Source organism: Natator depressus, chromosome 6 (assembly GCF_965152275.1).
Source record: "Natator depressus isolate rNatDep1 chromosome 6, rNatDep2.hap1, whole genome shotgun sequence".
Taxonomy (NCBI): domain Eukaryota; kingdom Metazoa; phylum Chordata; order Testudines; family Cheloniidae; genus Natator; species Natator depressus.
Window position 1 is genome coordinate 121147571 of NC_134239.1, and position 21681 is coordinate 121169251.

Consider the following 21681-nt stretch of genomic DNA (forward strand, 5'->3'; position numbering starts at 1 on the left):
GTATTGCAGCAACTTAAATCTCCGTGGGTCAGAAAAGCTAATGTAATTTTAGAATAATAATGCAGATGTCATGGTGCTTGCTTTGTGCCCCAAATAAGTGAAAAATGCAGCAGCCATTCTGGATTGCATTTGCAGTATCAAGATGCAAATACGGTTATTATAGACTGAATCTCATTGAAATTAAAATGAAAGGGAAACACTCTTTCTTCAATATGGTTCGCTAACCCTGTTCACTTGGAGTTACTGATGCTCAGTAGCAGTTTGCCAATGCCAATTCTAGTCAACCCTTCATTACAGAGGTTTTAATTCTAATTGAAAAGGGTGGGGAACCGCCACAAAATCTAATCCACAAATAAATTTTGCATAAAATTTCATAACAAGTTCAAATTCAGTATCCTCTAAAGCAAAAGGACAGTAGTAGGAAGAAGAGTCCAATGTAAGGCGCCATGAAGATTTCATTCCAAATTGCTTGTAGCCCAGTTTACTAAATTAAATTTTTAACACAATGATATGGACCTTTATAGGATCACAGGTTACAGATTGTAATAGAATCTAGCCAGTTGTTAGTTGCTTATAACTTCTAACCCCTGCTCCTGGTACGTTCATAACCATCTGTAACATATATACTCACACAGATAATATACTTATAACATCCACAAATCATTCACTGACCCTTCATAAACTATTTATAAAAGTACCCTTAATATAAAGGGTGACCAAGGATATTGCATTGTTCCAGCTACTATTACTGTGGAGATAATGACCGACATTATCTAAAGCACCAATCCAACACTGCTGTAAAAACATCAGTGTTTCTTCTTTTGCCTTTTGTTTCAGCCACTTATTTCTATTTTTCACCTCAGTCCAGTCAGCCCCTTTCAGACCCATTCTCTCCTGCCTGCAATGATGAGCAATCGCCCTGAGTGATAACCCTGGTTGGGAGCAGCTAAGTCTCTCTCTTCTTCATATGCCAACCAGAAAACCACAGGAAAAAGTAAATCAGGTTTCTTTTTATTTCCAAGTCTAATGACAATGCAGCAGTGTAATTCAACTGGCATAAGTGTCTATTCCTTGTATGCACTACCAATGACTCTCAACCTTTCCTCTACGGGATCACCCCGCATTACAACAGGAAGAACCAGCTTGGGAGTCCACTTCCCACCTAGCCTTAAAGAAAGAAAGGGGAAGGACTCACAAAACCTGTTCAAGACCCTTCCCCAGGTTAAGAAACCATTCATTGTACTATAGGAGCCTCTGAGCATGTCAGGTCACCCGGGCTAGAACATGTCTTTTTAAGGTGTGTGCACGCGCGTGTGAGTGTACGCAATGAGGGCCAGATCGTCAACTGGCGTAAATCAGCATTGGCATCAATGGAGCGATGCTGAGTGACATCAGATGAAGAGCTGACCCTAGAATCCCCATTTCTCTTCTTTGTGATAAATATTCCGTGACTCCAAAAGGGCCCAATTCTGTGAGGTGCTGAGCAGCCTCAAGTCCCACTGAAACCAATGGCAGCATCAGGGCTCTCAGCACCTCATAGGATTGGGCTCAAAGTGAGGGCGTCCTTTCTGCCGAAACGTCCAACATCTTGTTCTGGCTACGGAACGCTGACCCGGGGGCGAAAAGGAGGGGGAATGAACTGCGACAAGGAAGCCCGAGAGCATTGATTAAGAAGCGGGTGGCGCTCAGTCCTCTTGGCTTCCTGTCCAAAGCAAATATTCCAAGTTTGAGCCCAGGGACTTTTCAAGCTTGTCTCCCTGCTGGGCTATAAAACAGACAGACAACAAATGCCTTTCTGGACCCTCCACTGGCTGCAACATTTGTTGGTGTCTGTGAATCTCATTCACGCTCCTCTGTGCAACACTAGTAAGAATGTAACTGTATTGTGGGGCTGGACTGGGGCTCGCTCGCTTGAGAACATGACCTTTTAATTTAAACAAAAGCCTTGAAAAAATGAAAGTGGGTCTTAAATGCAGTTTAATCAGTCAGGCGAAAGATGTCTAATGAAGCTGCCAGCCAGTTTTGTAGCCAGACTGTCACTTTACCCATCATGTTTACAGCCTCCAGTGGTGAGCTTAGGGGCTGTGTGAAGGCACAAAGTCTGTCAAAATTTCCCTGTGTCTGCTCCACCGCGACGGCTGTAAGTTTTGACAAATTAGTTTGTTGTGTTGTCTCTTGATTCAGAAACCTGACCTGGGGGTGTTCCCACCATTACTGGGGGGGGGGGGGGGGGGAGGGGGAGGAGGGGTTGGAGCACACGGTATCAGGGCACTAAAGCTAGAATATTCCCAAATCAGGTAAGTTCTTTTCCATTTTTTTGCTTTGTTTTAATATGCCTTTTGATGGTTTGTGTTAAGAAAATAATATTTTGAAATAAGAGCAGTTAGGAAGTTTAAAGGGCACTTTTATATCTCCCAGATCCCCTTAGTAACATGTTATTGAACCACTATGTTGTATCTATGGTCTACTTGAATTTCAGTTTGTTTTCTTGTTTTAAGCAGCTGGAACAGTATAGCTAAGTATAAGGCCATTGTCAAAGCTGCTATCCAGTTGCTTCTCTTTTGGGAGATAATTATACTGAGAAATGACCAGTTTTAATGTATAGAAATGAGAAATCTTCACCGCCCACCGTGGTTCAAATTCCCTCTCATGTAAAGACACAAAAATCATGAATGCCTTTGATGCTAGCATAGTTCCCATGCAAGTTTGGAAATGGCTCTCTGTGTGTGTATGCTATGCATTTATTTTTGAGGGAATATTTACTGCTTAAGAAGTTTTACAGGGTTGCCTGTTGGGGAAACTAACCTTTCTGTTTATCCACAGGCTAAGTCAGGCTCAGACATTCATAATATGGGCTTCCCACACTGCCACGTCAGTGAACTCAGACTTGGGAGGGAATTGCCTCTTTGAAAAATGACAGGGGATTCATTTTCTATGCTAGCTCATTCTGGGTTCGCGGGAGGGGAGGTTAGCAGGAAGAGAAAAGCACTTCCAGTTTTCTGTCTTTTCACTCCTTTTATTTTTTAAAGACCATTCAAGTTGCCACTTTCACACCATAATCCAGCAAATCCTAACGTGTCTCCCAGTCATTTCGAAATAAAAGCAGGAGTGTGTGTGTCTGAGCATTCTAGCGTTTTCAGACAATTTTCACATTTACATAGGCTGCACACTGGAAGAGTGAAATCAAAAAATCTAGATTCGGAGCTTTTGGGGCCAGAATGGACCACCGTGATCACCTTCATCTGGTCTGTTGTATAGCACAGACCAGAGAACTTCCCCCAATTAATTCCTAGAGCAGATCTTTTAGAGAAACATCCAATCTTATTCAAACTCAAACTTTTTTCCCCCCCTCTTGCAGATACTTTGAAGTCAGGTTTCAGAGTAGCAGCCGTGTTAGTCTGTATTCGCAAAAAGAAAAGGAGTACACAAGTACTCCTTCACTTTGAAGTCAATTATTCTTTAAAAAGCCAGTTGTGTGAAGCAACATCTAATTCTGCTTCAGTGGAACAAGTCAACTGGATAAAAATGACTTTTCGAGGATTCCCCCCGCCCCCAAATATTTTCTCCAAGTTTCATGCTTAGGAGAACTCCCCTCTGTAATTGTCTTGTCATGATTATAGGGTCTTTTCCCCCATTCACTGCCATTTTACAGGGAAGCCCCAGGAAAAGAATTCTTAAAAATTAAATTTCATGCTTGCATGTGTTTCTGTGATCTGCAGTGTGTATGATCTCTGAGTGGAAAACTTCTCTAAAAATAAATGGATTACCCTTTTTACTACACTGTCTGATGTCTCTTCAGTAGATATCACTGCTTCCCTGTGATCTCTAACCCACTGCAATTGAATTGACAGGCGTTGAAATTAAAGCCTCTTGGTGGCGCCCTCTGCCTTTGTGCCCCTTTTTGCTGTGTGCTGGGTTAACACACCAGACCTACTTTTAGTCAGCATGCAAATACATCACTTGTTGGCAAAGGACAAATGTTTGACCTTTTATAAAACGGCATTGTAAATATCATCGTTGCTTGGTTCACTGGAAAGACCCACCTCATTCCACCCACAAAAATTGTCTTTTTAGGGTTGCTGCTGCCTAGAGTAATATTTTCATTGTGGCCTTTAGATATTTATTTTTCAATGACGTTCAGTATGTTTGATGAGTCCGGTTTACAACATTTTTGTAGTGGCGAACCCATGAAATGGGGGAAATTTCAGTTCCTTTTTCGTGAAGGGCCGATCTTGCCATGTGCTTAGGGCACAAGCCAAACCTTTTGGAGCCAAAGGAAAGACTCCCCTAGACTTCAACAGGCCTGGGATCAGACCCCTCGAGTATGTTTGCAGAGCAACCGCCCCTGCCCCCCAAACATCTGATTTAGTGAGTCTCAAAGCCTGGATCAGCTGACTCAGGTTCACACTGGAGGGCTAAAAATAGCTATGTAGATGTTCAGGCTTGGGCAGGAGCCAGGGCTCCCAGACTCTCCAGGTTTCACAGCCTGAGCTCCAGCCCAAGTCCAAATGTCTATAGTACTATTTTTAGCCCCATGGTGCGAGACCCATGAGCCTGAGTCACTTGATCTGGCCTCTGAGACTCACTGCTGCAGGTTTGGGGTTTTTTTTTGCTGTGCAGATATACCCTTAGACTATATGCTCTTTGGAGCATGGATCTTTTTATTGTATGCGTGTACAGTGCCTAACACAACAGGCCCCTGGTCCGTGACTCGGGCCTGTAGGTGCTACTGCAGTATGAATAGATAACCTGCACTTCATCCATCACTTTTAAGGTTTTTCTCCGTTTTCTCAGGCCCTGATCCAACCAGCCTCTCTCATGTGAACACTCCCATTGACCTCCCTAGGGTAAAGGCTTGTGACTGTAAACCACTTCCAGTTACTTCATGATGCTGATATTTTATTAAAGATTTTGAGATGGATGAATCGAAAGGACTCTTCCAATGTTGCCTATTGGAATATCGTCTACCGCCAGGGCATCAAACACAGCCATCGGTATCCTCAGAAAACCAGTATATTTGCCCCTCTTTGGCAGGGCTGTATTAAGTCTGGACTCAACTAGTAACCGTCCTTACAGAGCCACCTTGCAGGTTATTAGGTAGACGTGGGTAAGGAAAACCCTGAACAGATGATAGCAACAGCACATATCAGAGACAGGTCAGTGTGTCTTGAGAGGGTAGCACTGGACTGGCACTCAGGAGATATGACTTCAATTCCCCAATCTTCCACAGGCACTGGGCAAGTAATTTAATCTCCTTGTGCCTCAGTTTCCCAAATGAAGAGAATGACAGTTACTTTGGCTGCCTTGGCTATTTAGATTGTAAGTTTTGGGGGGCTGGAGCTGTCTCTTACTAAGTGTATATAGGGGGTGCCATTGTGCTAGATATTGTCATTTCAGTTGGCGCTTACTCAAATACAAATAATAATTAACAATAACATCTGCCCCTGAATCATCAAGGAAATAGAGCATCAATGTGCTAAAGCTACAAAATGGAGAAAAAAATAAGTAATCAGGCTTTTAATTGAAATTATTGAATAAAGACTTCACATACTATAATGGACATTGCTGGAAAACTTCCCCAAGAAGGTACTTAACAATAAAATGATGCTACCAATTTCTTATATAGTTTATCAGTTGATCTCAAAGTGCTTCACAATCTTTAATGTATTTATCCTCACAACACCCCTGTGAGGAGAGCAGTGCTGTTACCCCCATTATATCTCTCAGGCCACGCCCTAACCATCCTGCCATCATGGCTCTCTAGAAAACAAACACAGTGTCTTCCAATGACCATACTGGTAACTTCTGTAGTGGTAAGATGCATATTTGAGAATAGCTTGCCAAAAGAGATGGGAGAGCGGAGAGGCCATACCTGGCCAAATTACACACATAGAGATGTGTACCGCTGGTCTGCAGCGCTCTTCATTTGCTTGTTGTGCATTTCTGATGTATTCATGCAAGGCTAGAAAATCTTACCTTCCGAAAATGCAGCTACCAGGAACTTCTGAAGAGAACAAACCAGGTGCATCCTGGCTCTGTTGTCTAAATGGCACTGATTGAATTACCTTATTACACCAATCTCTTCCGCCTACCCACATCCCCGATCACATTGTTTGTGCCTAGGATACTTCCAGCAAAGAAATTGCCTAAAGTAACCACCTCTGGAACTGTAGCTGTTATTGTCATTCTCTTAGCTGTCAGGATGCTATTTTGAGGACCGCTTAGTTCTCTCTTGTTTCCCCAGGGACAGAACTGGTGTCTATCCTGATTATACTTTATGTCTCCTGGAATCTTCACAGAGGTTGAAAGGAAACTTCAGCAGGTAGGATTATCTCCGACAGTATTGTAGCCTGCCAAATTGTGTTTGGATTTTCCTAGACTTATTTACTTGCTCATGACACCCAGGGTAGCAGATTTTTTTAAAAAAAATAATAATTTGGCTGCATCTGAAGACCTGGAACTGTGCTTTCTAGACGAATCCGACAAGATTGATTTTGAGATTTGACCTGAGATTGATTTAGTGACTAAACTCACTGGTCTGATTGCAACCCCTGGCCACGCTGTGGCTATTGTGAAAGGTGCTGAGCTGTTAGAGGACAGTCATGATGCATTCTTCTGGCATGTTTGGTTTATCACTTTTCTGTTGAACCTTTTTTAATTAAATAGTGTCACACGGTGGCTGGGATTAAAGCAGGTCCTGCTCCCCTGTGCCAGAGCAGGTGCTCTGAGTCAGGCACTGACCCTGTGGGTGCTCCCGGGGCTCCAGCACCCACAGAAAAAAAGGGGGTGCTGAGCACTCAGCCTGGCCCCGCCCCCACTCGGCCCTCTTCCCCCATGGCCCCACCCGTGCTGCACCTCTTCCTGCCCCTGCTCTGCCTCTTCCCTCGAGGCCCGCTCCTCTCTGGCCCCTCCCCACATCACTCCCCCATTAATGCAGGAGGCGTGAGCAGTGGTCGGGAGGTGCTCAGGGGAGGGGGCAGAGAGGAGCAAGCGGTGGGCAGGCGGGGGGCTTCGGGGGGGGACGGGAAGAGGCGGAGTTGGGGCAGGGCCAGGTGGGGGGAAGATGCCGATTGGGAGAGGAGTCTTGGGGCGGAGTGGGGGTGCAGCACCCACCGGCAAAAACAAACGTCAGCACCCGTGGGGTGGGGGCTGCACCCGGGCTATAAAGGGCCGGAGGGGGTTTCACTGCAGGCAAAGCTCAAAGGGGAAATGCTGAGTGAAGCTTCAGGGAGAGAGGGTCTCCTGCAGTGGCCCCCAAGGAGTTGGGGCTGGGTAAGAAGACCAAGCTGAATTTTTGTTTTGTTTTTTTTCATTGGGAGAAGGCAAAGAAAGCAGGCCATGCCCTGCCTCTTCTCCAACTGCTCAGACAGCAGGAAGCGACAGTACCTCAGGGAGGAGGCGTGTGCCCAGGTTAAGGCTGGGTGGAAGATTTTTTTTGTTAATAAATTGTCACGCTGTCTGGAGTGGCTCACGAACATGGGTGCCAGCCTCAGGGCAGCCTGTCACGAAGCAGGGCACAACCCCCAAATGGGTTGCATGTCATATAATTAGATTTCACCAATCAAATGTCAAGTTTGAGCTCCTCGAGCCTTGACATGGAGACACAGACAGGCAGTCCAGTCCATCTTGCCACCTAGGCAAGCCTGCCTTTGTGATAGATGGTCCCTTAAACCAAAAATCACTATAATATTCAGGTTACTCCCAGTCCCAAAGGATCAGTCACTTACCCCAGATCAATTGTACCTCAGATCCCACACCAAAGGCAATGCTTGTAGCCAATCCTATATTAAACTGACTAAGGGTTTATTAACTAGGAAAAAGAAATGAGTGTTGTTTACAAGGTTTAAGCAGGTAAATATACACAAACAAATGAGTTACTGTCTTAGATTTCAAAAAGTAATAGAAGCTGCTGTAGTGTGCAAGCTCTATATGTCCTTTAGGGCTAACCCAAGCGTAGCAGCTTAGGGATCCCTTGCTTATGCTTAGAAATATTGCACTCTCTGAATTCCAAGCAGCACACAGTCATGATAATTTCTCCTTAATGGGGATTTTTATTCCCTTCCCCCAGCAGTCATGCTGTGATGGGAAGAGGGCTTGTGCACCATACCCTTTTCAGAGGTGTGGGGGAAGCAAGCAACAGAGTCTTTTGTTCACTGATGTTCCACGATGGGTTTTTCTGGTGTCTATAGACTTCCTTTGTGTGGGAGGAGATGACACCTCTTGTGGTAAATTAGTATTTCACACTTGGTAATGCTTCTCTCCTGATTGTGGGGGGCGGGGGTTACAATCTCAGCAAACATTTTTATAGTTACAGAGCAAACATTTAAATATTACCTTATGACATGGGATACAGATATTATAAATACGATTAATACATGCAGCATCCTACAAGCATTTCATAAACTCCAAACACATGCTTATGATGCGAACATCTGTTTTAACAATGCTAACACACAGGTGAGCCAGACTGGTTTCTAGCTATGCTTTCATCAGTGTTCAGTAAGGCCGAGGGGCCTTGGCATGAGCTGGCACCTGGTCTGCCAGCCTCACTTAAATAACAACGCCCCAAGAAGGGCTGTGATTGGATGAGAAATTGTGTGGCATTTAATGAGTCTGGAAGGAGGGGAAAACAGAAGCAGGGCACTGCACAGGCACCCCGGGTCATGAGGGGGTGCTGGCGTGGCAGCCACCATGTTACAACTGGCGTAGTCCGCAGAATCTGCAACCCCATCCCACCAAGGAGGGATGATGGAGCAGAAGAATAGAAGCCTTTTCAGCAGGAAGTCCCCAGTTGGCATATGGAGGGCTGGAGGCAGCAGCCACAGGAGTCCTCGGTCCTGTTTTCGGAGGCAGCTAGACATAGTGAGCAGCTGGCAGTGCAGCTAAATCTATGGCAGTGATTGGCAAGGCTTGAGGAGCAGCAGCAGTACTGTGTGGGGCTTCTGCAGAAGGAGAGGGTCTGAAGTCGCAGATACAATGGAAGATGGAAGTTGGAGGCCCAATGGAGGGTGTGTTTTGCCTGGGGGCAGCTGGGGGCATATAAGGAGAGTTTGCCCCCATCTGAACTGGGACTTTAAGAGGCACTGTGCAATACTGGGCACAGAATAAACAAGGGAGACTCTGGGTGGTCCTCTGTCTGCCCTTCAGGCCCAAGAAGGCCCAACTCAAAGGTTGTGTGTTTTTGCTGTGGGGGAACAGAGCACATCACAAGGTATTGTCCACAGTGAAGAGACTGTGGGAAACCACGGGTTGGGGTGCTCCAGGTGGCAAGGTGATTTTTGGAGGGACCGATGAAGGGGTGAGAGATGGCCTGACTGTTTCAGGTATGGGAATGTGGAACACTTCAGGTGGATCTGGCCTGTGAAGAACAATGAACATGGAGGAAATTATGTCTCTGGAGAGGGAGAGCCCTACAGACCAAGGGAAGTAGTTCCTCAGACAGAGGCCATACAAGGACTGGATGACAAGGGATGGACCACTTGATAATTGCCCTGTTCTGTTCATTCTCTCTGAAGCATCTGGCATCAAGCATTGTCTCAAGACAGGACATTGGGCTGGATGGACCATTGGTCTGACCCAGTATGGATGGTCTTATGTGCTCGGTGTCTTGATCTCCTCTCTTGGCTTCAGCTTTTTCCTCTTTGCTGATGATTCTCAAATGTACTTTGCTCCTCCTGAACTTTCCCCTTTCTGTACAGTCCTGCATCTCCCGCTGCCTAGTGATGTCTCTTGTCAGATGTTCGGCCACTATCCAAAGCTGAACTTTGCACTTTCCCTTCTAAACCTTCTCCTCCACTTCCATCTTTGACCTCCACTGAAAACTCCATTGCCCTTCCTGTCTCACAGGCTCAGATGTCAGCATAATCCTTAATTCTTCTCTCTTGAAAGGCCACTTTTTCCTCTTTAATACCTCCAAAATCCTCTTCCTGTCTCTTCCCCACTGCTACAGCCCTTGACCACACTCTAGTTGCCTGTCACCTTTATTGCTGTAACCTTCTCCAGCCTGGCCTCACAGCCTCTCCGTTCTTCTCCATCTGCTCAAAATGGCACTGCCAAAGTCATCTTCCACCCCAAAACATGTTATCCCATCTGCACATCCCTACATTGCCTTCTTATCTCTTACCACATCAAACAAGCTCCTGGTCTCCTCCATAATTTTGCTCCTCCCTTCATCTGTACTCTTATTTCCTCCTATGTATCCTCCTGTTCTCTGATCTCATCTAAATGCTTTCATTAGACTCATTTTCCCATTCTCAACATCAGGCCTTCGTACTATGCTATCCCATTGCCCAGGACATGCTTTCTGCATTCCTCCTCCAAGTGCCGTGTCTTTCTTCCTTAAAATCCATCCCATCAGGCAGTCCTTCCTTATTAATAATACTCTTCATACTCGCACTGCTGAACTTTAGTCCTGTCCTATGTTTGTACCATTTACCGTAGAAATTGTCTTTAACAATAATAGTAATTTTTTGTAGTTGATATGGATGGCTATATGTGTCTGTAAGGCGTGATCTGCCTCGGGAGCTTGCTGTTAGTGTGTCACAGCTTCATCTTTTGAATGCAATTGCTCTGCTTATGTATCAGGTGAGAGCTTCTAGTTAAGACTAGACTCCCATGATCCACCAACTCCTTGAGTAAGAGGGGAGACAGCGGTGCACCATGGAAGATGTAGTCTGAGAAAGAAGGAAGGCTGAAAGAGGAGAATGGGAGCATGAGTTACTCGAACTACAACTCCCATCAGGCACCATGCTGAGATTTCCAAATCAAATTTTTTTAGCTTTCATCAAAAACAAAAGGCTTTTGAACTTTTCAGGCATTTTTTAATGAAGAATTAAATTTCCACAAAAAAATTCAGGGTCTTGCTGAAGCAGAGTCCAAATGAGGTGATGTCTGGGAGAGAGGTGTTTGTGAAGTATATTGGATATGTGGATAAGATTTCTGTGTAAATAGTAAGATTCTGAAGGGGGACACAGATGTGAATTGCAGCAAAAGCTGCTTTCACTCCAGCTTCCTGAGAGCACAGTAGGGCTTTTGTTTTGTTTTTTTTTGTTGGACTTGTTCCATTTCTCAATACTTATCTAAGCCTTATTCCACTGAGGTGGAATATATTGAATGAGAGTCACAAAAACCACTTTCCAAAACAAGACCCTGTTTTCATATGAAAAAGAGAAACCTAGAAATTAGCAAGGCTGGTTGAGATTTTATTTTTTTAATTTTGGTGAAAAAAATGTAGACAAAATTTTGACCAAAAAAAAGGACATTTGTTTTGCAACCTTTCCCATATTCTTCAACTCACTATACAGCCAGCCAAAGTTTTTCAAATTTCAATGAAATCTCAAAATTTTAGAACTTCAATATTTTGACTTAAAAAGAAAAATGTTCCCAATCTCCCCTCGTGGTTTTCAACAAATAGAAAGGGCCTATTAGGTCATCTTGCCCATAGCTCCTGTTGCCAAGGCAGGGATTTCCCCTGAGGTATGTTTTGCTGTGTCGTGTCCAGTCTAGTTATAAATAATCCATCTCAAAGATGAGGGCTCTAATGATCTCTGTTCTGCCCTGGAGATGAGACCTGTGTAAGGCTGCAGTGCATCATGGGAGGTGTAGTTCACCAGGGAGCCCAGACTATCACTTTTTCCCCCATGTATAGTCCTTCCCACTCCCATGGAAAATTTTCCATTTTCCAGCCAGCTCTTTCTTCAAGTGCTGAAGTGGAGCCTTTTAAAACATCAGATCTAATAATCTATTCAAATCTCAGCAAAGACTAAGTTATAGTAAGAGGGAAAAGAATTTTACCTGGCTATTGACTCTGCCCTGGCATGAAAAGATGCCAAAACCTTTGACAAAAGTGTGCAATTCTTTGTCAAAACACACTTTATAAATACCTATTGCTGGAACAGTGCCTCATTGTGAGAAGCAGAAAACTGACAGCAAAGGTGGCAAATGCTGACCTACCTTTATCCAGAACAAAAGCAGGAGATATATATATATATATATATATATATATATAAAAAAATTTATATCTTGTCTCCTCATTGGTCATTTTGGTCAGGTGCCAGTGAGGTTGTCTTAGCTTCTTAACCCTTTACAGATGAAAGGGTTTTTCCTCTGGCCAGGAGGGATTTAAAGATGTTTACCCTTCCCTTTATATTTATGACAACCTTCCTGGCCAAAGTTCCTCACATAGCCTTGCCAGTCTATTTCTCTCTCACTTAGGTAGTTGTAGGGCGCTCATCACTGTAGTGTCTGTGTACTATCAATCTTCAGACTTGCCAAACTGCTTAGCTTCTGCTCTGAGCCACACCTGAAGTCAAGTTTTCAGAAAAGAAAAGTTAGCAGAATGTTAAACTAGTTCATCTTGATTAAAGTCAGACAGGTAGGCCTCGATTTGGCAACGCAGTTGAGCACACACTCAACTTTAAGTATGTGTACAAATCCTATCGGATGGGTTTCAGTACATATTGTGACAGGGTCAGGCTGGATGGCTACAGGAGAGTGATAGAAGGTAGATACATTAGTCCTAGATTAAGCAGGTCCCTTTTCCCTGAGTAAGATAATGGGCTGTTCCAGAACAATCAGGAAGTTGCTGGAACCAAATATGGCAGGCAGGCTAATTAGGACACCTGAAACCAATTAAGAAGCTACTAGAATCAGTTAGGACAGGCAGGCTATTCAGGGCACCTGGTTTAAAAAGGACCTCACTTCCGTTAGTGAGGTGCATGCGAGGAGCTGGGAACAAGAGGTGCTCAAAGAGCTGAGAGTGAGAAGGTGTACTGCTGGAGGACTGAGGAGGACAAGTGTCACCAGGCATCAGGAGGAAGGTCCTGCAGTGAGGACAAAGAAGGTGTTGGGAGGAGGCCATGGAGAAGTAGCCCAGGTAGTTGTAGCTGTCGCACAGCTGTTACAGGAAACACTGTAGACAGTTGCAATCCACAGGGCCCTGGGCTGGAACCCCGAGTAGAGGGCGGGCCCTGATTCCCCCCATTCCCCCAACTCCTTATTTTGATACAAGAGGAGTTGACCTGGACTGTGTGTCCCACCAGAGGGGAAGGTCCCTGGCCTGTCCCTCGACCCACTAGGTGGGTCAGCAGAAACTGCGGGGATTGTTCTCCTCCTTTTACCCCTGCTGGCCAGTGATGAGGTTAGCTGAGTGAATGGCAGGTTTGAACCACTGGCAAAAGTGGCCAAACTGAGGGCTTCCATGAATCTCTGAGGCCAGCAAATCTGCCAATAAGTGCAGGACCCACCAAGGCAGAGGAAGAACTTTGGCCCAATACTTAAACTTTAAGTACATGGTTTAATACTTTGTTGGATTGAGACTTTAAGGTCCAATCCATCTCTTCCATTGACATCAATAAGTGTATTTGCATCAGTTTCAATGGGAGTTACATAGGTTTCTCCAAATACCAGCTTCCTAGTATCCTCTTGATAGACTGAGTAGCTCCATTTCTGGAAGGGATGTCTAGACCTTGAGCAGAAACTTTCTAGCTCCTGCTAAGGGTATCTCTGTGCTTTCCCATTGAAAACAAGAAGCAGAATGGTGGTGTTTCAGTTGTCCTGGAAAACTTGGCCATCCCTTTGTGTGGATAAGAAAATGTTTTCTACTGTTGTCACCAGCATTGCTAGTTCTACATTGGGCATGCATTCTCATCTTAAATGCATTAAGAGATTTGCACAAAACTCCCAATGCACCAAGATGACAATATACTCCTAAGAGAGTGGCTGAAGGGTAGAGTTAGTTTGAGAGGATTATGAAGCAGAAACCACCCTCCCTGATAGTTTTCATTACTTATTTGAATTTATGTAAAACAAGAAGTAAACCTTCACTTTCTATATTTCTATAAGGAAATGTTTAATACTGTATATGGTGAAGGAGCAGTGTAATATCAATTAATTTCCTTAGGAGTTTAAATTAAGGCTCTAAAACTGGCTTTAATTTAGAAACACACAAGTATTTTGCCTCTTTTTGATTTTTTCTTCACTTACTTGTTTTAGTTTTGCTTTATATGTTTGAACCAAATGGATCTTCTAAAGAATTCTCAGTAAATGTAATTCATAATTTTATTTTCTTTTGCCAAATTATAAGCGTGAAGAGTTCCTTTGGAATGCTGTATCTTTATTACTTAATGTTGAAAATGTCTTCGCTTGGAATTGTAACTGGAGTTGACACATTAATCTATTTGCCTTGGGTCAAAGTTCACATATCAAGCCATCAAGTCTGACAATTGTTTTTGTAATTAGCAAAGGAAACTTGCTTTAAAAAAAACAAACAAAAAACTGCTTTAAAATTTAGCCCATCTGAAAGGTTTAAATTAATAAATGCAATCAATACAATATGAAGTATCTTTAAATGATGGGCTATTAAAATAGTCTACCATTTAATGAAAGAAAATCAATGGATTTGCATACTACAGGAATGGTTCATTATTATTTCTTAGGGCTAGTCTACACTGCAAAGGCTTTGTCAATAAAACTATACCAGTTTAGCTATACTGGAAGAACTCCCTAGTGGAGATGCAGCTTATACTGGCTAAAGGAATTCTTCTGTCCCTCTTGATCTCCACTGAAATGCTTTTATCTTACCCCACAGGAGCCTAAACTACTCTCCACAAATCCTCCTACCTGGCTTCTTGTCTGCATAAGCTCTGTCTCCAGGCTGATCCTCCCACCATGGGCCGGGCCGGGCCAGGCCAGGCCAAGTCTTGCCTGGCCTTTGTGGGTTTCTCTCCACAAGAAATTCATATCTCCTATATAGTCAGTCCCCCTCAGAGTCAAGTTCCTTATAAGGCCCAAGTGCCTAATGATCCTTACTTAGCTCTAGCCAGGAGGCAATCAATCCATCAATTACAGGTGCACTAACTGGCTCTTAACCCCCTGTCTAACAGGTGATGGAAGTAAGCCCCATCACAGTCACGGACTGGGCCACATCAAATCTGTGGGGAATTTTTGCCAAATTCCCCAGCAGATTTTCCATAACTTCTCCTCTGTCCCAGAGGGGTGTGGAGAAATCCTTCCTATCTCCTTAAAATCTTTCAATCCCAGCAGGAGCAGACATTATTGCTAACATAAGGCCATCAAGTGATCTGATTGCTTTGGGACACCCTTCCAAGCCAACCTCATTCAGGCCCTGATCCAGTGAGACACTTAAGAATATTCTTAATATTGTGTTTCTTGTGGAGTGCCTCAGGGATTCTTTCCTGGCCCTATGCTAGTTAAAATTTTTATCAATGACCTGGAAGAAAACCTAAAATCATCACTGATAAAGTTTGTAGATTAGACAAAAATTGGGGGTCTGGTAAATAAATGAAGAGGACAAATCACTGATACACAGTGATCAGGATTACTTGATAAGATGAGCGTTAAGTAAACACAGTGCCTTTTAATATGGACATATATAAATGTGTACATCTAAGAACAAAGGACGTAGGCCACCCTTAAAGGATGGGGGACTCTATCCTGGGAAGCAGTGACTCTGAAAAGGATTTGGGGGTCATGGTGGATAGTCAGCTGAACATGAGCTCCCAGTGTGACACCCCAGAAGGGCTAATGCAAACCTTGGATACATAAACTGGGGAATCTTGAGTAGGCGTAGAGAGGTTATTTTACCCCAGTATTTGGAACTGGTGCGACTGCTTCTGGAATACTGTGTCCACTTCTCATGCCCACAATTCAAAAAGTATGTTGATAAATTGGAGACGGTTCAGAGAAGAGCCAGGAGAATGATTAAAGGATTAGAAAACCTGCCTTATAGTGATAGACTCAAATAGCTCAAGCTGTTTATCTTAACAAAGAGAAGATCAGGGGGTGACTTGATTAATAATGGACCCTACAGTCTAGCAGAGAAACACGATCCAATAACTGCAAGCTGAAGTTAGACAAATTAAGAGTGGAAATAAGATGTTATTTTTTAACAGGGTAACTAATCACTGCAATAATTTACCAAGGGTCATGGTGGATTCTCCATCATTGGTAATTTTTAAATCAAGATTGGCTGTTTTTCTGAAAGACCTGCTCTAGGGATTATTTTGGGAAAGTTCTATGCCCTGGGTTATGCAGGAGGTCATATGAGGTGATCACAGTGGTCCCTTCTGGCATGGGAATCTATGGATTTATAGCATGTAAGTCATACCATTGACTTCAGTAGACGTACTCACATGTTTATAGTTTAAGTTTATAGTCTGCTTAAGTGCTTCAAAGTTGGGAATTTAGTCAAAGTTGGCACAGGGTAGGAGCTTTTGGCCTTGAGACAATAAGCTAAGGAGCAAAATTTCAAACCATTTCAAGTTATAAAATCATTTCTTTAAAATAATATTAAGATACAAGCAAATCCGATGGATATGACTATATTTGAGAAATATTTAGGAGGGGATTCTAAAAGGGAATCTGTAATAGTTCTACCCCAGACCCATCACAATTGATTTCTTCAATATATGTGTATCTTAATTTCTCAGGATGATTGTGGTCAAAGTTGAATGGCAGTGGGTGAAGGGGATAGGGGGCTGTTTGTTAGACAGTACGTGTGAAATTAAGAGCCACTGGATGCAATGTCTAAGAGACAGGATGCCGAAAAACTCTTGTGTTATTAATCATGCCACTGACTTGATATGCTAGTGCTCTTCACAGTGAAATCAAAAAGAGGACACATCTGAAAAACTAGATAGTCTAATGAGTAAGACATTTGGTAAATAAGACCAATTAAAAATCAAAAACAGTACACATCTGAAAAAGCAGATAATATAATGAGTAAGACATTTGGTAAATAAGACCAAATAACGATGTTCTAAACCTCAGCCGAACACATTCAGCCACGTTAACTCTAACGCTATTAGCAACTGCAATTTTATATCAAACTGTTTATTAAAAATGTGGTTAGGATTTTTAATGGAAAAAGTATTTGAGTATTTTCCAACCCTCACTCCATCCATCGTCATTGAAAATCACCTTTTGGACACAGACCACTCACGGAAAATCCAAGCCTCCTCCCCCTCGCCGCCTCCCTCAAAATAAACGTTTTGGAAAGTTACGGACATGTGAAAACAAAGGGCTATAATGAAAATTGTTTTTCAGCCTTAATTGTGAGGAACTTTATCAGGAGACAAGGTGGGTGAGATAATATCTATTGGTGAACGAGAGAAGCTTTCAGGCTCCAGAGAGCTCTTTGTGGAGCTCAAAAGCTTCTCTCTTAGCCCTGGTCTACACTAGGACTTTAGGTCGAATTTAGCAGCGTTAAATCGATGTAAACCTGCACCCATCCACACGATGAAGCCCTTTATTTCGACTTAGAGGGCTCTTAAAATCGATTTCCGTACTCCACCCCTGACAAGTGGATTAGCGCTTAAATCGGCCTTGCCGGGTCGAATTTGGGGTACTGTGGACACAATTCGACGGTATTGGCCTCCGGGAGCTATCCCAGAATGCTCCATTGTGACCACTCTGGACAGCACTCTCAACTCAGATGCACTGGCCAGGTAGACAGGAAAAGAACCGCGAACTTTTGAATCTCATTTCCTGTTTGGCCAGCGTGGCAAGCTGCAGGTGACCATGCAGAGCTCATCAGCAGAGGTGACCATGATGGAGTCCCAGAATCGCAAAAGAGCTCCAGCATGGACCGAACGGGAGGTACGGGATCTGATCGCTGTATGGGGAGAAGAATCCGTGCTATCAGAACTCCATTCCAGTTTTCGAAATGCCAAAACCTTTGTCAAAATCTCCCGGGGCATGAAGGACAGAGGCCATAACAGGGATCCGAAGCAGTGCCGCGTGAAACTTAAGGAGCTGAGGCAAGCCTACCAGAAAACCAGAGGGGCGAACGGCCGCTCCGGGTCAGAGCCCCAAACATGCCGCTTCTATGATGAGCTGCATGCCATTTTAGGGGGTTCAGCCACCACTACCCCAGCCGTGTTGTTTGACTCCTTCAATGGAGATGAAGGCAACACGGAAGCAGGTTTTGGGGACGAAGAAGATGATGATGATGATGAGGTTGTAGATAGCTCACAGCAAGCAAGCGGAGAGACCAGTTTTCCCGACAGCCAGGAACTGTTTCTCACCCTGGACCTGGAGCCAGTACCCCCCAAACCCACCCAAGGCTGCCTCCTGGACCCGGCAGGCGGAGAAGGGACCTCCGGTGAGTGTATCTTTTAAAATACTATACATGGTTTAAAAGCTAGCATGTGAAAGGATTAGGCTCTCCTAGATGTACTCCCAAAGCCTTTGCAAAAGGTTTCTGGGGAGGGCAGCCTTATTGCATCCTTCATGGTAGGACACTTTACCACTCCAGGCCAGTAACACGTACTCGGGAATCATTGTACAACAAAGCATTGCAGTGTATGTTTGCTGGCTTTCAAACAACATCCGTTCTTTATCTCTCTGTGTTATCCTCAGGAGAGTGAGATATCATTCATGGTCACCTGGTTGAAATAGGGTGCTTTTCTTCAGGGGACACTCAGAGGAGTCCGTTCCTGCTGGGCTGTTTGCCTGAGGCTGAACAGAAATGTTCCCCGCTGTTAGCCACGGGGAGAGGGGAGGGTTGAGGGGGTAGCCACGCGGTGGGGGGAGGCAAAATGCGACCTTGTAACGAAAGCACATGTGCTATGTATGTAATGTTAACAGCAAGGTTTACCCTGAAAGACTGTAGCCACTGTTTTATAAAATGTGTCTTTTTAAATACCGCTGTCCCTTTTTTTTTCTCCACCAGCTGCATGTGTTTCAATGATCACAGGATCTTCTCCTTCCCAGAGGCTAGTGAAGATTAGAAAAAAAAAACGCACTCGTGATGAAATGTTCTCTGAGCTCATGCTGTCCTCCCACACTGACAGAGCACAGACGAATGCGTGGAGGCAAATGTCAGACTGCAGGAAAGCACAAAATGACCAGGAGGAGAGGTGGCGGGCTGAAGAGAGTAAGTGGCGGGCTGAAGAGAGGGCTGAAGCTCGAATGTGGCGGCAGCGTGATGAGAGGAGGCAGGATTCAATGCTGAGGCTGCTGGAGGATCAAACCAGTATGCTCCAGTGTATGGTTGAGCTGCAGCAAAGGCAGCTGGAGCACAGACTGCCACTACAGTCCCTGTGTAACCAACCGCCCTCCTCCCCAAGTTCCATAGCCTCCACACCCAGACGCCCAAGAACGCGGTGGGGGGCCACTGGCCAACCAGCCACTCCACCACAGAGGATTGCCCCAAAAAAAGAAGGCTGGCATTCAATAAATTTTAAAGTTGTAAACTTTTAAAGTGCTCTGCTTAAAGTGCTGTGTGGCATTTTCCTTCCCTCCTCCACCACCCCTCCTGGGCTACCTTGGTAGTCATCCCCCTATTTGTGTGATGAATGAATAAAGAATGCATGAATGTGAAGCAACAATGACTTTATTGCCTCTGCAAGCAGTGATCGAAGGGAGGAGGGGAGGGTGGTTAGCTTACAGGGAAGTAGAGTGAACCAAGGGGCGGGGGGTTTCATCAAGGAGAAACAAAGAGACCTTTCACACCGTAGCCTGGCCAGTCATGAAACTGGTTTTCAAAGCCTCTCTGATGCATACCGCGCCTTCCTGTGCTCTTCTAACCGCCCTGGTGTCTGGCTGCACGTAACCAGCAGCCAGGTGATTTGCCTCAACCTCCCACCCCGCCATAAACATCTCCCCCTTACTCTCACAGATATTGTGGAGCACACAGCAAGCAGTAATAACAGTGGGAATATTGGTTTCGCTGAGGTCTAAGCGAGTCAGTAAACTGCGCCAGCGCGCCTTTAAATGTCCAAATGCACATTCTACCACCATTCTGCACTTGCTCAGCCTGTAGTTGAACAGCTCCTGACTACTGTCCAGGCTGCCTGTGTACAGCTTCATGAGCCATGGAATTAAGGGGTAGGCTGGGTCCCCAAGGATACATATAGGCATTTCAACATCCCCAACAGTTATTTTCTGGTCTGGGAATAAAGTCCCTTCCTGCAGCTTTTGAAACAGACCAGAGTTCCTGAAGATGCGAGCGTCATGTACCTTTACCGGCCATCCCACGTTGATGTTGGTGAAACGTCCCTTGTGATCCACCAGGGCTTGCAGCACTATTGAAAAGTACCCCTTGCGCTTTATGTACTCGGCGGCTTGGTGCTCCGGTGCCAAGATAGGGATATGGGTTCCATCTATGGCCCCACCACAGTTAAGGAATCCCATTGCAGCAAAGCCATCCACTATGACCTGCACATTTCCCAGGGTCACTACCCTTGATATCAGCAGATCTTTGATTGCGTGGGCTACTTGCATCACAGCAGCCCCCACAGTAGATTTGCCCACTCCAAATTGATTCCCAACTGACCGGTAGCTGTCTGGCTTTGCAAGCTTCCACAGGGCTATCGCCACTCGCTTCTCAACTGTGAGGGCTGCTCTCATCTTGGTATTCATGTGCTTCAGGGCAGGGGAAAGCAAGTCACAAAGTTCCATGAAAGTGCCCTTACACATGCGAAAGTTTCGCAGCCACTGGGAATCGTCCCAGACCTCCAACACTATGCGGTCCCACCAGTCTGTGCTTGTTTCCCGAGCCCAGAATCGGCGTTCCACAGCATGAACCTGCCCCATTAGCACCATGATGCATGCATTGTCAGGGCCCATGCTTTCAGAGAAATCTGTGTCCATGTCCTGATCACTCAAGCGACCACGCTGACGTCGCCTACTCGCCCGGTATCGCTCTGCCAGGTTCTGACGCTGCATATACTGCTGGATAATGCGTGTGGTGTTTAATGTGCTCCTAATTGCCAAAGTGAGCTGAGCGGCCTCCATGCTTGCCTTGGTATGGCGTCCGCACAGAAAAAAGGCGCGGAACGATTGTCTGCCATTGCTCTGACGGAGGGAGGGGCGACTGATGACACGGCTTACAGGGTTGGCTTCAGGGAGCTAAAATCAACAAAGGGGGTGGCTTTACATCAAGGAGTATTTCAGGCAGGACTTCACGGAGGGTTCCAATAAGAAATGGTGCACCTAAGTTATTGTTCTTATTGGAACAAGGAGGTTAGTCTGGCCTCTGATTGATACGTGGCTAGATTTACCTCGCTGCACCTTCCCTGTGAGTGACTGCAGTGTGACCTAGAGGAATGAGTCCCCTAGACAGGGGAGGGGGGGAAGCAAATGAGTACAAAACAAATCTGGTCTATTTCTTGTTTTGATACACTCCATCTGTCTTTTACATCTTTGGCTGGCAGCAGATGGTGCAGAAGGACTGAATGCCATCCACATCTCATGGCTGCCCGGCAGAAGATGGTACAATACGGCTGCTAGCAATCCATATCGCCTGCCTGCTCACCATAAGATGGTTCAATAGGACTGACTGCAGGACTAAAGAGAATGACTTGATCAAGTCACTCCAAATTTAGTCCCTGCGCCCATATCTGCCCAGGCGCTCCCGGCCGATGCGGCCAGGAGCACCTCGGACATGACGATGACGGCTACCAGTCCTATTGCACCGTCTGCTGCCACAAGGCAATGGGTTGCTGCTGCTGTGTAGCAATGCAGTACCGCGTCTGCCAGCACCCAGGAGACATACGGTGACGGTTACCTGAGCGGGCTCCATGCTTGCCGTGGTATGGCATCTGCACAGGTAACTCAGGAAAAAAGGCACGAAATGATTGTCTGCCCTTGCTTTCACGGAGGGAGGGAGGGAACGGGGGGCCTGAGGATATGTACCCAGAACCACCCGCGGCAATGTTT

The 21681-nt window shown here is 45.1% G+C and overlaps 1 long non-coding RNA gene across 1 annotated transcript; it reads left to right on the forward strand.

The window, feature by feature from the left end:
- The first annotated feature begins 2238 nt into the window (after positions 1 to 2238).
- LOC141989593 (uncharacterized) lies at positions 2239 to 19145 on the forward strand. The gene is made up of 3 exons (XR_012640013.1): positions 2239 to 2297; positions 6245 to 6322; positions 18692 to 19145. It is a non-coding gene; the product is annotated as an uncharacterized LOC141989593 (long non-coding RNA).
- The last annotated feature ends 2536 nt before the right edge of the window (positions 19146 to 21681 follow it).